Source organism: Mustelus asterias, chromosome 2, assembly GCF_964213995.1.
Source record: "Mustelus asterias chromosome 2, sMusAst1.hap1.1, whole genome shotgun sequence".
NCBI lineage: Eukaryota > Metazoa > Chordata > Chondrichthyes > Carcharhiniformes > Triakidae > Mustelus > Mustelus asterias.
In genome coordinates, this window is record NC_135802.1 from 138,331,841 (window position 1) to 138,348,166 (window position 16,326).

The 16,326-nt window shown below is 43.6% G+C and overlaps 1 protein-coding gene across 5 annotated transcripts in view; it reads left to right on the forward strand.

The window, feature by feature from the left end:
* Window positions 1-507: 507 nt before the first annotated feature.
* Window positions 508-16,326, forward strand: part of eepd1 (endonuclease/exonuclease/phosphatase family domain containing 1) — a 197,636-nt gene continuing 181,817 nt past the window's right edge. For 2 of the 5 annotated variants that reach the window (XR_013500904.1, XR_013500905.1), the window contains exons 1-2: window positions 614-772; window positions 8,412-8,475. The gene's annotated coding sequence lies outside the window, so the exon portion shown is untranslated. Of the gene's footprint in view, window positions 773-992; window positions 1,109-8,411; window positions 8,476-16,326 lie in introns of those variants that run through there. The other 3 variants (XM_078241983.1, XM_078241992.1, XR_013500906.1) reach the window with 3 other exon arrangements.

Consider the following 16,326-nt stretch of genomic DNA (forward strand, 5'->3'; position numbering starts at 1 on the left):
TACATGGGGTTCCGTGGATAGGGCCTGGATGGGATTGCGGTCGGTGCCAACTCAATGGGTAAAATGGCCTCCCTCTGCACTGTAGGGATTCTTTGATAGTGAGAAACTGTTCCCTCTCAAGACACCATCAAGAACTAGAGGACATAGAATCAAAATAGTGATGTGAGGAAAAATATATTCACCCAGGGGGCGTTTGAAGTCTGGAACAAACTTCCTGGGAGGGCGATAGAGGTGTTTGATTGAGGTATTCAAAAGGGAATTGGATTGCTATCTGAAAAGAAAGAATGTGCACGGTTACAGGGATAAAGCGGGGGAGTGGGGCTGGGCAGAAAGCCGTTTCAGAGAGACAATACAGACCAGATGGGCTGAATGGCCTTGTTCAGCAGTCAAGACTCTGTGATCTTGCCCAAACCTGTTAGCAGCAAATCAACTCGGATGTTCTGGGTGTGTTTTTGGACACTTTGCTTCGGGATTTGTTGTGTGGAGTGTTTCTGGCGAGCAGAGGGCGACAGAGCATGGGGAATGCAGTGGGGAGAGAGGGCCGCTGTCTGCAGCGCGGTGGCGGCCAGGGGAAGCTGCTGTGAGTCAGTCTGGAAACCGGCCAGGGGAAGCTGCTGTGAGTCAGCCTGGAACCGGCCAGCTGAGAGCAGCTGATGCTGGCCCATCAACCTGCGGCAGCGAGAGAGGGGCGTTAAAGCCCACACCCAGCGGATAGCACATTACACTGACTTGTACTTGTTCCTGAATGCCTGCTGTTCCCTCTGTGCTGAAGGTTAGTGCAGTCTTTTAACTTCACACTGTGGGGTCTGGGCTCTGACATTTGCTGAACGCAATTGCACGGCTCCCTTTTGAGAATTTCCCTAACAGAATGGCTCCGTTTATAACTGCGAGTGAAAGGTGGAAAGAGTGCAACATTTCAGGGGGCGTGTTCAGCTTTCTTGTTTGTGTCATCTTGAGCCGTCTAAACGTGTAACACTTGTAGATAAATTGCTCTTTCGTTATCTGGTTGCCTCCAGAGACTGACCGAGTAAACTTCCTTCATGCGCATGCATGTTGACCTGTTGATCCTTATCTCCGGCGTAAACAAGGACTAAGATCCCACCCCTCCGTAAGTAATCAAAAGTGGGATTGGGTTTCTGCACAATGCTGGAACGGTCTACCGTTTCCTTGCAAAAACTTAAGATCTGGCGTGCATCTTATTACTGTCCAGGGAAGGATTTCTGAGCTAACGGGTAGTAACCTGAGTCAACTTTCTCTGCCCCAGAGGTCAGAGAATCCCTACAGTACAGAAGGAGGCCATTTGGCCCATCAACCACAATCCCACCCAGGCCCTCTCCCACTAACCCAGTGGTTCCCAAAGGGTGCGGCGCACCACACTGGTGCGGCGAGAGAGGATGGCAAGTCTGGCGGGAAGATTTCAAGGACAATCAAAGAAACATTCAAACATGGTTTAAACAAGCATTGTTTTATACTTTCTGGATGTCCCATGATCATATTATAAAGTAGTTGTGTTCTATGTTGTGAATCAAGCACTGCTAGGAGTTGTTTTTTTTTGTTTTTGAATGTATTTCTTATTAATAAAAATTTCGGTGTGGCGCAAGCAAATTTTTATTCCGAAAGTGCGGCCCAGTGAAAATGTTTGGGAACCACTGCACTAGCCCCACTGTTTACCCTGCTAGTCCCCCTGACAATAAGGGGCAATTTACCATGGCTGATCAACCTAACCCTGCACATCTTTGGACTGTGGGAGGAAACTGGAGCACCCAGAGGAAACCCAACAGACACGGGGAGAACGTGCAAACTCCACACAGTGACCCGAGGCCTAAATTGAACCTGGGTCCCTGGCGCTGTGAGGCAGCAGTGCTGACCACTGTGCTACCGTGTTGCCCCGTGCTGGATCCAAGAATTTTTTAAAAATCTATTGGACACAGGAGAAAAATTGTGGGGGCATTGGAAACTACGCTTTATCATTTTCTTTGAATTTTTTTGTCATTAAGAATAACATGAGACATCTGGTGAGAAAAGGCTGAAATAGTTGGAGGCAGGAGATGATTCCTCCAGAAACCAGAGTCATTCTCTTCCCATCCCCAGAGTCAGAAGGTTCAAGTCTCTCTTCAAAGATTTGAACACAATCTAGGCTCACACTTCAATGCAGTGGCGCCTGAGTGTGGCAATATTACATGAGGCATCAAACCAAGACCCTGGCCGGAATTCTCCAGTCTTGCATGCCCGGCTGAGAACGAGAACGGAGAATTTAGCACTCAGTCAAAGCTTCATTTACTGCAGCGGGACTGGAGAATTCCAGCTGCAGGCAAGATTGGAGAATCCCGGCCCCTGTCTGCGCTGTCAGAATTGGATGAGAAAAAATTTCCATGGTTCTATTTCAAGTTCTCCCAGTCCAAAGTTATCCCGCGACCGACATCACTAAAACAGATTATTTGTGTAACATATGCAAAGGGCCTGCCGTGTTTCTGACTTTACAACTGTGGCTTCAGTTTATATAATAAGCGGTAGAGCAGTTTGAAATGGCCTGAGGTGGTGAATGGTGCTGTATCACTGCAAGTCTCGACAAAGAGACAGATTCTTCTTCCCCTCCTTTATTCAAATTTAGTCCTTCTTTTCCTTTTTCCCTGAAGATGATGCAAATATTTGATCCACTAATCTCTCCATTACATGGGGAGGGAGCTTTATTTGACTGAAACGCAGGTTGGAGAACTCAAATACAATGGTGTAGTCTTGTATCTCATCAACACTCACACTGAGCAAAGAAAGTTGGGAATTCGAAATAGTCGAGTCACCTTAGGCTCCATAGCCACTGGCAGATTGCCTCAGAAGCTGTTTTCCACGTTACCTTACGTATATTTGCCCTCCGTTTTCACTACAGAACTTTAAGGATTAAAACATGTGACGTAATGTATTTTGGGAGGACTAACAAGGCAAGGGAATATATATACAATGAATGGTTGGACACTTGGAAGTACAGGGGATCAGAGGGACCTTGGTGTTCGTGCCCATAGACCTCTGAAGACAACAGGACAGGTAGATAAGGTGGTGAAAAAGGCATGTAGGCTGCTTGCCTTTATTAACTGAGGCATTGAATATAAGAGCAGAGTGGGCAGCACGGTGGCACAGTGGTTAGCACTGCTGCCTCAGCACCAGGGACCCGAGTTCAATTCCCGGTTTGGGTCACTGTCTGTGCAGAGCCTGCACGTCCTCCCCATGTCTGCGTGGGTTTCTTCCGGATGCTCCGATTTCCTCCCACAGTCCGAAAGACGTGCAGGTTAGGTGCATTGGCCATGCTAAATTCTCCCTCAGTGTACCCGAACAGGCGCCGGAGTGTGGCGATTAGGGGATTTCCACAGTAACTTCATTGCAGTGTTAAATGTAAGCCTACTTGTGACACTAATAAGTAAATAAGGAAATAAATAAAGGTTATGATGGAGTTGTAAAAATTCTGGTTAGGCCACAGCTGGAGAACTGTGCAGTTCTGGTCGCCACACTATAGTAAGGCAGTGATTGCACTAGAGAAAAGGCAAAGGAGTATCACCAGGATGTTGCCTGGGCTGGAGCCTTTCAGCATCAAGAGGTGGAGTTACCGGCATTGGACTAGGGTGGGCACAGTAAGTAGTCTCACAATACCAGGTTAAAGTCCAATAGGTTTATTTGGTAGCAGGAGCTTTCGGAGACCCGCTCCTTCATCAGGTGAGCAGCGCTCCCTGGAAGCTCGTGCTACCAAATAAACCTGTTGGACTTTAACCTGGTGTTAGGAGACTACTTACAGCATCAAGAGAGACTGGATAGGCTGCGATTGTTTTCCCTGGAGCAGAGAAGGCTGAGGGCGGACCTGACTGAGGGGTGTAGAGGGACAGAACGTTTCCCTTTAGCAGAGGGACCAATAACCAGGGACATAGATTTAAGTTAAGGGGCAGCAGGTTTATAGGAGATGTGAGTCTTTTCACCCAGAGGGTGGTTGGAATTTGGAATTCACTCGCTGAAATGGAGATGGGAACCCTCACAACATTTTGATTTGATTTATTATTGTCACATGTATTGGTATACAGTGAAAAGTATTATTTCTTGTACACTATACAGACAAAGCAGACTGTTCATTTAAGAAGTATTTAGATGAACACTTGAAATGCCGTAACATACAAGACTACGGCTAAGTGCTGGAAAATGGGATTAGAATAGATAGATGCTTGATGGCTGGTGCCAACACGATGGATTGAAGGACCTCTTTCCATGCTGTAAAACTACTTTATCATCTCTCAATTATTACTGAAGCCATTTACAAAGTGACATGGAGATAAGCAGATTGTGGAGGTGAATGTGTAGCTAAAGGAGTGGTGTGGGAAACAGGAGTTCCACTTCATGGAACACTGGCTTCAGTATTGGGACTGGAATGAACTGTACCATTGGGATAGGCTCAACCTGAAATGGAACCAGACAATCCAGTGGAAATGCTAGATAGGAGGGTCACAAGGACTTTAAACTAGTAATCGGGGTGGGGTGAGGTGCCGGGAGACTTGGGTAGAAAAGGCAGCATTGATAAGACTTTGAAAACAAACAAAAGCGAGGAGAGTAGAGTGACAGTCGGAAGTTGTGCTTTAGGCACTGCAGATAAAGGCAAAACTAAAAGATATAAGGTAATTAAGCCAGGAGGGAGAGAAATGAGAAATGTGAGTAAAACATTCGTGCAGAAGGACAAGTTAGGTGGTCCAAAATATGTGTTTTTTATACTACTGTATGGAGTATAAGGAACAAATTGAATGAATTGCAGGCATGGAGAGATACAGGGAAAATGCAGATACATGAAGTTAGGGTGTAGTTCAGTCATAATCTCATTGAACGACAGAACAAGTTTGAGGACCTGTTCTACTCCTTTCCCTATAGTCCTGTCTCATCATGTCATAATCTAATGGTGATCAGAAGCTGGAACTCTGGTTGACTTAATATCCTGAACCCATTCTCCTCAACTGGCTCAATTTTTAAAAAAAGCATAACTTGCATTTCTACAGTGTCTTCAGTCTAGTGAAATGTCTTGAGGTGGAATCAGACAACAATGGACACTGAAACAAAGAAAGAGATAGGAATGGGCAGGATATCTAGATCACCAAAAATTTGATTCAGCCTAAAAGATTGCCTGGGGAGGAGAACAGAACTTATTATGTTTGTGACCAAGGCCAAAAGTGGTGGCTTCAGTCATCTGATATTTAACTGACTTGAGGAAGTATTGCTCATCCAGGATTAGATGTCAGACAAGTAGTCTTGACAGCATCAAAGTCAACGCAGATGGCAGTAGTTCGAGCGGGATGTCAACAGTAAACACATGGAAGCTGACCCCATATCCGAGGATAATGTCACCAAGAGGACGCAGGTGGATGAGGAAGAGGAGGGCCTTGGTTGGGGTAAACCGTGGGGCGCTGCAAAGATAACAGTGCACGGACCAGAAATTAAATCTAGGACCTACCTGAAATCCACAGCTCGGCTAATGACAGAATGATTTTGCTGCATCACAAAGTGGGAGTGGAAGATTGTTTTTAAAAGTTCTGCACTCCTTTTTTCACTCTTTTGGGTGTTCACCTCTCACTCTCAGGTCAGAAGGTAGGTGGGCAAGCTATTAAAGGCTTGTCATTCTGTGGTAAAATATCGACCACCATCCCCCTGGCAGCACCATAGAGCTTAGCAGTTCAGACCACAGAGGATCATCATGTATGAAGCTATAGCATGCTAGATGAAGCTTTGGCTCAGAATTCGCTGAAAAAATAATGACGAGTTTATGGCCCTATTGTTATCAGTGCATTCAAAACAAAACTTAGTTGTGGGAGGAAGAGATATGCCGTGACTAGTAAATTACCATGATTGCTGGATGAATTGCACCGCTCTGGCTTTGGGCTCTCACAGTAAGAGTTTTAACAACACCAGGTTAAAGTCCAACAGGTTTATTTGGTAGCAAATGCCATTAGCTTTCGGAGCGCTGCTCCTTTGTCAGATGGAGTGGATATCTGCTCTCAAACAGGGCATACAGAGACACAAGTTACAGAATACTGATTAGAATGCGAATCTCTGCAACCAACCAGGCCTTAAAGATACAGACAATGTGAGTGGAGGGAGCATTAAGCACAGGTTAAAGAAAGAACCTGGTTGGCTGTAGAGATTCGCATTCTAATCAGTATTCTGTAACTTGATTTTGTGTCTCTGTATGCCCTGTTTGAGAGCAGATATCGACTCCATCTGATGAAGGAGCAGCGCTCCGAAAGCTAATGGCATTTGCTACCAAATAAACCTGTTGGACTTTAACCTGGTGTTGTTAAAACTCTTACTGTGTTTACCCCAGTCCAACGCCGACATCTCCACATCATTTGGGCTCTCATACAGGAGCTTGCTGTCAGCCTCCTTGTAAGTGTCAAGAAATTGATGGATTTGCATCGTAAATGTGAATTAATCTCATCTCCAAAGTTAGGGTTGCTAAAATAAGTATGTCTTACGAAAACTGAAAGGATGATTCAGGTTTTCCTGGAGATTTATGTCATTACAATGATCAATCTAGGTTGTAAAGTCACTTGAATGACTCAGAGAATATTATAGAATAGGTGACTGGCAATATCACTTAGGGCACTGTGCAGTTTCCTGGAAGTTATGCGCCACTCTGTTGGCCTGTCATTTTCATAGTCACCACTCCAGAAGACAGCGGTGATCATGGTTTTGCTGGCATCTCACTATTTCAAACGTCAGCTGTCTCTTAGGCTTAAGAAATAATGGTATAGCTGGTGTGGTAGCACCATGATTTGTAGCTAATTAGGCACATTCGTTTCCTTTTTTAAAATGTCGCTCAGAATTATTATTGTTGTATTACGTGACCACCAGGCTGGATGAAGGCGAGCTAGATGGACCTTGGTTTATTTGTCTAACAGTTCCTAGAGCGTTCTATTTATAGTGCAGATCTCCAATCTCAACATACTGGGCAAGTCCTGTGCTGACTTTGCAGTCTTAAACCTAACGATATGTGTTGAATCTAACCAGCAAAGAGGTAAATTAATAATGCAATTCATGAGATTATTTTAATGTTTCTAAGCATTTCAACATTTGTAAATCCCAGGCTAACAATTTTGCAAATTGGACCTCTGTCTTGAGATTGTGCTATTTCCTTCGTTTTACAATCAGATTTGCTAGTTGTATAGAATGGAGAATAATGGATGGACAAGAATTATTAATGTGATAATTTTGGGTCTTACATTGTGATTGTACATCCTGTTTGCTCAGAGTTAGCCAAGTCACACATTGCAGAAGCCATAAAATAGGTCGCTGAACCATAGGCATCAGAAAAGTCCTAAGTTCAACCTCCGATTACATTGCAAGGTGGAATTTGAACCACTGACAACAGCACAGACAATTTTGCGTACTTGTGCAAACGTGACAAATCATCGGTCAAATGTCTCGCTGTGTGGGTTGCAAGTGGAGAAGGGAGACTCACACAGGGAGACAGCGTAAAAAGACCATTAACCATGTCAACTTGGCTCAGCGGTAGCACACTTAACTCTGAGTCAAAAGTGACTGAGCCTCACTCCAGGACGAGAAGGCTGCATAAAGTGTCCAGAGAATGCTAACATTTGAGTGATTGTCTTTTGCACAAGAGACCCCATGTGCCTTTTCAAGTCTAGATTAAAAAAACTCCATGTTTTTTTCTGAGATGAAGTATTATATCCTGGTTCCTTGGACAACATTCGCCCTTTAATCATCACCTGAAAGGCTAATTAACTAACCATTCATCTCATTTGGTGGGATCTTGCAGTGTGCAGATCGGCTGCTGTGTTTGTGCCTTGAAATACAGGGTGCTATGTGTACACAGATTCACAATGATAATCTGAAACCAGCTGGTGTTAGGGATTCCACAATTGGGGCCTGGAGATCGGATTGATCTCCCCATTGACCATGTGGACACGCGAGTCTCCAAAGTTATCGTGAGGCTGAAACTCTTTTGCAGTGGTGCTAAAAGTGACGTATGAATGCCTCCTTAGAAGTATTAGCAAGTGCTCTGTGTTCCAAGTGGATTTGCCTGCTTTATACATTTTGAAGAGGCCACATTTGATCTTTTGAAATTTAATAGTCTGAAGAAATTTGCGTGATATAGGATTGAGGCACACATCATCTGGTGAGAGGGAGAACTGGATTCCTCTATTCCTGTATCTTCGTGCATCTAACAAATCTGCTAATGCTATCTTGGGTTATTTTTCAACTGTCATGGTGAGTCTAAAGGTGAATGACCCATTGTGAGATTTGATTTTTGACCAGTTTGATAACCTCATCATGCGTTCTGTATGCTTGTACAAAGTTCAGTTTTATAAAAAGCTGCTCTTTAAAAGGCCAGTGATTGCTTGAATCATCTCAAATTCGGCCTTTTAATATTACAGGAAACTACAGTGCCTTAAAGATGCTGGTGAGGACTTGATTCATGGTCACTTCAGTCAGGATAAAGTAAGTTTCGTTTGCTCGACATTCCCATGTGTTTATTTCTGTACAGTGTATTTTTTGCCAGGCAAACTCTGCCTGCCTGGCCTTGACAAGTTCTGCTACTGAGAGTTCAGTCGTGGAGATCCAGCAGCTCAATATCTTCCCAGCAAGGATCAGGCATGATGGGATGATCGGCCTCCTTCTGTGTTGTATGATTCCATGTTTTACGGTTTGGGTCGTGTGACGTGCCATCTGAACCTATTTTCATCTCGAACTAAAGCACTATGCTTTATTACTTTAAAGATTGCTAACACCATATCTGAGTTCCAATGGTTTGTAATGCATCAGAAATGTATTATTATGCTTAAAATCCTTTACAAAAATTTAACTTTTTAGTCAAATGTTACATTTATTGTTTTCTGCCCTGCAATACAACCTTTAATGTGTTAAATTCTGAAGAAGGTGACTACCTGATCATTGGGATTTGCAATCCCATCAGCAACTAGCACGCAAGTCGAAGTTCTTTGTCTTTTTATAATGTTTTTTGCACCCATTGCTACATCAGTATGTTAGCTTATTTTGTTATGTATTTTGTTATGTACACCATTTTGTGGAAATGTGTTCCCCACACAAACTAGAAGCTAGTTTACTAATTACAAATTAGGGCGGCACGGTAGCACAGTGGTTAGCACTGCTGCTTCACAGCTCCAGGGACCTGGGTTCGATTCCTGGCTTGGGTCACTGTCTGTGCGGAGTTTGCACATTCTCCTCGTGTCTGCGTGGGTTTCCTCCGGGTGCTCCGGTTTCCTCCCACAGTCCAAAGATGCGTGGGTTAGGTTGATTGGCCATGCTAAAAAAAAAAATTGCCCTTAGTGTCCTGGGATGCGTAGATTAGAGGGATATGGGGGTAGGGCTTGGGTGGGATTGTGGTTGGTGCAGACTCGATGGGCCGAATGGCCTCTTTCTGTACTGTAGGGTTTTCTATGAAATTTTCTACGAAATTAAGTGGCATACTTTGTCACAAAAGTGGTCACCATTGTTGTACAGACTTTCTCTTACGTGTTTTATTTAAGCACATCTTTTAAGAAGGATCACTAGAAACAAATATTTATCAGACAAGTTTTTTCTTAAAATGCCTCCATATCAAGATGTTTGACCACAATTTTGTGGTTTTTGCACAGCGCACAAGAAATTGAAGCAGGAGTGGCCACCAGGCCGTTCAAGCCTGCCCCGCCATTCAGTACGATCATGGCAGACCAATGCTGGCCTCCACTCCTTTTCTGTGCCATTTTCCCATTGCCCCCTTTTCCTCGATCTGTCAAATGTTTATCTACCTCCACTTTAAATATTTCTAATGATCCAACCCCCACCACCCTTTGGGGCAGAGAATTCCAGAGATTCACCACCCTCTGTGAGAAGAAATTTCTACGCATCTTAGTTTTAAATGACCGGCCCTTTATCTTGTAGCTAGTGAAAACATCTCATCATCTACCCGATCAAGCACTCGCAGGATCTTATTTGCTTGAATAAGGTCACCCCTCACTCTCCTAAACTCCAAGAAATACGAACCCAGACTATTTATTCTCTCTTGAGGGGACAACCCTCTCATCCCAGGAATTAGCCTGGTGAATCTCCTTTGGACTGCCTCCAATGTTACTGTATCCTCTTTAAGGTAAGGGGACCAAAACGGTACGCATTATTCCAGGTGAAGCCTCACCAACATTCTGTACAATTGCAACAAAATCTCTCTCTTTTTAAAGTCCAACCCCTTGTATCGTTTGCCTTCTTAACTAAGAGCAGAAGACGTTCTTTTTACATAGTGATGAGGCTGTGGAATGCACAATTGATGTTGAGCAATTGAACAGAGACCATACAGTGTTAAAGAGCAGCTAAGTAATTTATGGAAAAGGTGACCAAGGCGATTGGGAGTGAGAATATGAGTTAGGGCAACTGCTTGTGTGAAGGATGAACAACGACACAGGTTTGCTGTGCTGTGCGCTCTACTTAATTGTGCTAGTATTAATTCATTAAGGCACGCCTTTAGTCCTAGAACTGTCATATTTGAAACTAAATATAAGAATAGTACTGGTAAGAAAATATCGCACGTAATTGTTACGGTGCAATTCAAGGAGGGAAGTTGCCTGAATGAAGGAATTAATTACATATGTACCTTATAACAACTGAGCGATGGAAATTCAGTCATGTTTTTTGGCTTCTCGATGGGGAGGCAGGAGTAATTGGGCCAAGGAAGGTATTTGATTGGTGTTCCATTGAACACTGATGCCTTTTTGCCTTTTTTAGGAAGTATCTTCAGATTTATTTTGTCGTACGTACAATACTTCAAATTTTTGGCCATCTTTGCGGATGCAAGCAGTAGATCTTGATATTTTGCCATTAATTGTGAGAGCCTTTTAATTTATTATGGGGTGGAGAGTCAGCCTTCCTCTAGATTTGACCTCTCTTGAGATTTAATATTTGGAATGCATATACAATCTCCTGGTGAATTTAAAAGAGTTAGTTGTGCATCAACTATGGCCATTGTCATAATTTGGAATGTGGACAGTATTAGTGGAATTTGCTGTGGCCAATTTTTATCTTTGTTAGTGGGAGCTTGTTGTGCATTAATAGGTTACCACACTTCCTACATTATAACAGTAACTATGTTTCTTTAATTGCCTGTAAAGTGTATTGGGACATCCTCAGATTATGAAAGCTGCTATGTAAATGCAAGACCAAAAAAATACTGGCATTCACACTAGTTATGCCTTACACCTACAAGATGCTGGGTGGCATGGTGCCACAGTGGTTAGCACTGCTGCCTCACAGCGCCAGTGACCCGGGTTCGATTCCCGGCTTGGGTCACTGTCTGTGTGGAGTTTGCACATTCTCCCCGTGTCTGCGTGGGTTTCCTCCCACAGTCCAAAGATGTACCCATTTGGGTGGATTGGTCATGCTAAATTGCCACTTAGAGTCAGGGAGACTAGTTAGGGTAAATGCATGGGGATAGGGCCTAGGTGGGATTGTGGTCAGTGCAGACTCGATGGGCCAAATGGCCTCCTTCTGCACTGCAGGATTCTGATTTTGTGAAGATTAGTATATATTTTTTCTTTCCCTTTTAACTTGAAGGACTTAACTATTTTCTATCTTAGGATTCATGGTTGTCTCTTGTAATTAGTCTTAATGATGCATTATCTTACTAAAGGAACATGTATGTGCACAAGTTTACATGTCTAGGCTGCTTGCATGGTCACAAAGTATAATTGACTGTTTCCAGCATCTGCATTGCAACAGTTGTGTTGTAACTAAGTGACCTAGCATGATGGGGCTAGTGCTGAGTATAAATGTGAAATATTTTCACCAGTCAGGTTCACTGGTTTCATAAAATACCTACAGTGCAGAAGGAAGCCATTTGGCCCATCGAGTCTGCACCAACTTTCAGACAGAGTATCCCACGCATGCCCTATCCCCGTCAACCCACATATTTACCCTGCTAATTCCCCTATCCTGCACAACCTGGGACACTAAGGGGTAATTTAGTATAGCCAATCCACCTAACCCGCTCATCTTCGCATTGTGGGAGGAATCCGGAGCACCCAGAGGAGACACAGGGAAAATGTGCAAGCCCCACACAGCCAGTCACCCAAGGCTGGAATTGAACCCAGGTCCCTGGTGCTGTGAGGCAGCAGTGTTAACCACTTTGTCACTGTGCCGGTTTGATACAAGCTGACCACATGCAATATCATTTTCAATCTAACATGTGGTTAACTGTGAATTACTCCCTCTGGGATTCCCTAATTAGCCAAGTATAAATATAAGGTGGCACTGAGCCATACAGCAATTCATATTTATATGGTCCTTCTACAGAGAGGCAACTAACAAAAATAGTTGGTGAGCAGTGGAATGTTGAATAAGTTTAAGAGCCCATGGTGTTAAGGGTAAGATCCTGGCATGGATAGAAGATTGGCTGACTGGCAGAAGGCAGAGAGTGGGGATAAAGTGGTATTTTTCAGGATGGCAGCCGGTGACTAGTGGTGTGCCTCAGGAGTCAGTGCTGGGACCACAACTTTTCACAATATGTATTAATGATTTGGAAGAAGAAACTGAAGGCGCTGTTGCTAAGTTTGCAGATGATACAAAGATATGTAGAGGGGCAGGTAGTATTGAGGAAGCAGGGGGGTGCTACAGAAGGACTTGGACAAGCTAGGAGAGGGGGCAAAGAAGTGGCAGATGAAATACAATGTGGAAAAGTGTGATATCCACTTTGGAAGGGGAAATGGAGGCATGGACTATTTTCTAAATGGGGAAATGCTTAGAAAATCAGAAGCACAAAAGGACTTGAGAGTCCTTGTTCAAGATTCTCTTAAGGTTAATGCGCAGATTCAGTCGACAGCTAGGAAGGCAAATGCAATGTTAGCATTCATGCCGAAAGGGCTAGAAAACAAGAACAGGGATGTACTTCTGAGGCTGTGTAAGGCTCTGGTCAGATGCCATTTGGAGTATTGTGATCAGTTTTGGGCCCCGTATCTAAGGAAGAATGTGCTGGCCTTGGAAAGGGTCCATAGGGGGTTCACAAGAATGATCCCTGGAATGAAGAGCTTGTCGTATGAGGAACGGTTGAGGATTCTGGGTCTGCTCTCATTGGAGTTTAGAAGGATAAAGGGGGATCTTATTGAAATTTACAGGATACTGTGAGGCCTGGATAAAGTGGAAGTGGAGAGGATGTTTCTAGTAGTAGAAAAACTAGAACCAGAGGGCATAACCTCAGACTAATGGGACAATCCTTTAAGTCATGATGTGGAGATGCCGGCGTTGGACTGGGGTAAACACAGTAAGAAGTTTAACAACACCAGGTTAAAGTCCAACAGGTTTATTTGGTAGCAAAAGCCACACAAGCTTTCGGAGCTGCAAGCCCCTTCTTCAGGTGAGTGGGAATTCTGTTCACAAACAGAGCATATAAAGGCACAAACTCAATTTACATGAATAATGGTTGGAATGCGAATACTTACAACTAATCAAGTCTTTAAGAAACAAAACAATGTGAGTGGAGAGAGCATCAAGACAGGCTAAAAAGATGTGTATTGTCTCCAGACAAGACAGCCAGTGAAACTCTGTGGGGGTTACAAATAGTGTGCCATGAACCCAATATCCCGGTTGAGGCCGTCCTCATGTGTGCGGAACTTGGCTATCAGTTCCGCCTTCCTGGACCACCGCGGTCACGGGCATTCGGCCTCTGATATTCGGGTAAGCGTTCTCCAAGGCGGCCTTCGCGACACACGACAGCGCAGATTCGCTGAGCAGAAACTGATAGTCAAGTTCCGCACACACGAGGACGGCCTCAACCGGTATATTGGGTTCATGTCACACTATTTGTAACCCCCACAGTTGCGTGGACCTGCAGAGTTTCACTGGCTGTCTTGTCTGGAGACAATACACATCTTTTTAGCCTGTCTTGATGCTCTCTCCACTCACATTGTTTTGTTTCTTAAAGACTTGATTAGTTGTAAGTATTCGCATTCCAACCATTATTCATGTAAATTGAGTTTGTGCCTTTATATGCTCTGTTTGTGAACAGAATTCCCACTCACCTGAAGAAGGGGCTTGCAGCTCCAAAAGCTTGTGTGGCTTTTGCTACCAAATAAACCTGTTGGACTTTAACCTGGTGTTGTTAAACTTCTTACAATCCTTTAAAACAGAGATGAGGAGGAATTTCTTCAGCCAGAAAGTGGCGAATCTGTGGAACTTTTTGCCGCAGAAGGCCATGGAGACCAGGTCATTGAGTGTCTTTAAGACAGAGATAGATAGGTTCTTGATTAATAAGGGGATCAGGGGTTATGGGAAAAAGGCAGGAGAATGGGGACAAGAAAAAAAATCAGCCATGATTGTATGGTGGAGCAGACTTGATGCGCCAAGTGGCCTAATTCTGCTCCTATGTCTTATGATCTTATGGAATGAGAGATTAGGAAGGATAACTGAAAGCTTGCATGAATATATGGATTTCGGGAAGGTTTTAAAAGGTGGTGAGAGATGAGGTGAGTGTCATTTTTGTGATGGACATTTTTTAATGTTAAATATTTTGAAGTTTGGAAGAAAATATTGGACAAAAGTGGGGAGTCAGTAATGGTAAACTTCTGACATTTTGTTGAACCTTGTTTTGCTGTCTTCACTTGTTAGTGGGAGCTCGTTGTGCATTAACAGGCTATCCTGTTGCCTACATTATAACTAACTACATCACTTTAATTGTCTGTAGAGTGTTTTGGGACATTCTGAGGTCATATGTAAATACAAGACTTAAAAAAAATACAGGTATTCACATTAGTTGTGCCTTACAGCGAAGCTCTAGAAATTTCCCCACCTCACTGCTTCTTCCTTTAGATCCTCTACAATCTTCCATTTTGAACAAACTTTTGATCATCTGTATTGATGTCTCTTTGTTTGGCTTGGTGTCAATTTTTGTATGAAATGTTTGGAATGTTTTACAATTATATGACAAATTTAGGGTGGCAAGGTGGCACAGTGGTTAGCACTGCAGTCTCACACGCCAGGGACCCGGGTTCAATTCCGGCCTTGGGTGACTGTCTGAGTGGAGTTTGCACGTTCTCCCCGTGTCTGCGTGAGTTTCCTCCGGATGCTCCAGTCGCCTTCCACAGTCCAAAGCTGTATGGGTTAGGTGGATTGGCCATGCTAAAAAATTGTCCCTTTGTGTCAGGGGGATTAGCATGATAAATACGTGGGGTTACGGGGATAGGGCCTGGGTGGGATTGTTGTTGGTGCAGGCTCGATGAGCCGAATAATGGCAAACTAATGACGATTGCCACTGATCTAAAGCTGCCCACAAAAATCTAGTGATCTCGCAACTTTTCCTGATACTTTTATTATGGCTCCAGTTTGGGAATCTTTGATATCCAGTAACAGTGATGTCATCAAGCTGGCTAAGCAGCCAATCACATTAAAGAATTTGCAGATTCCATTATTAATTTTTGTAATAATTGTATAAAAAGTGAAATAAGAATTCCATGCATATGGAATTAAGGGAGAAATTAATGTATCATAAACATATATATTTAAAATCAACTTTTAGTCTAGAATGGAGAGATTTCGAGAAGGTGGCACAGTAGCATAGTGGTTAGCTCTGCTGCCTCACAGTGCCAGGGACCCGGGTTCAAATCCAGCCTCGGGTGACTGTCTGTGTGGAATTTGCACATTCTCCCCGTGTCTGCATGGGTTTCCTCCGGGTGCTCTGGTTTTCCCCCACAGTCCAAAAATGTGCAGGTTATGTTGATTGGCCATGCTAAATTGCCTCTTAGTGTCAGTGGGGTTAGCAGAGTAAATGTGTGGGGTTACGGGGATAGAGCTTGGGTGGGATTGTTGTTGGTGTAGGCTCGATGGGCCAAATGGCCTCTTTCTGTACTGTGGGGATTCTATGATTTGACAATCCAGAAATATAAAATTAGTTTTTCAGGGCCAGGAGCTTGTTCAGTAATTATGATTTGGCACTCTATTTAAAAAAACGGTTATCCCTCATTTAACAAGGTGTAATATCTTCAAGAGTTTTTACACTGAGACTATTAGCATAAAAAGTGGACCTTAACACCAAATCAGTGATTTCTGATTGGATTCCTTGCAGATGGAGCTCACCAGTGTGTGCTATGAAGAAGCAGGCAACTCATGAATGGCAAAAATGGGTGTTTTTCTGGTTGGCGATCAGTGACTAGTGGTGTGCCTCAGGGATCAGTGTTGGAACGGCAATTGTTTACAATTTACATAGATGATTTGGAGTTGGGGACCAAGTGTAGTGTGTCAAAGTTCGCAGATGATACGAAGATGAGTGGTCGAGCAAAGTGTGCAGAGGACGCTGAAAGTCTGCAAAGGGATATA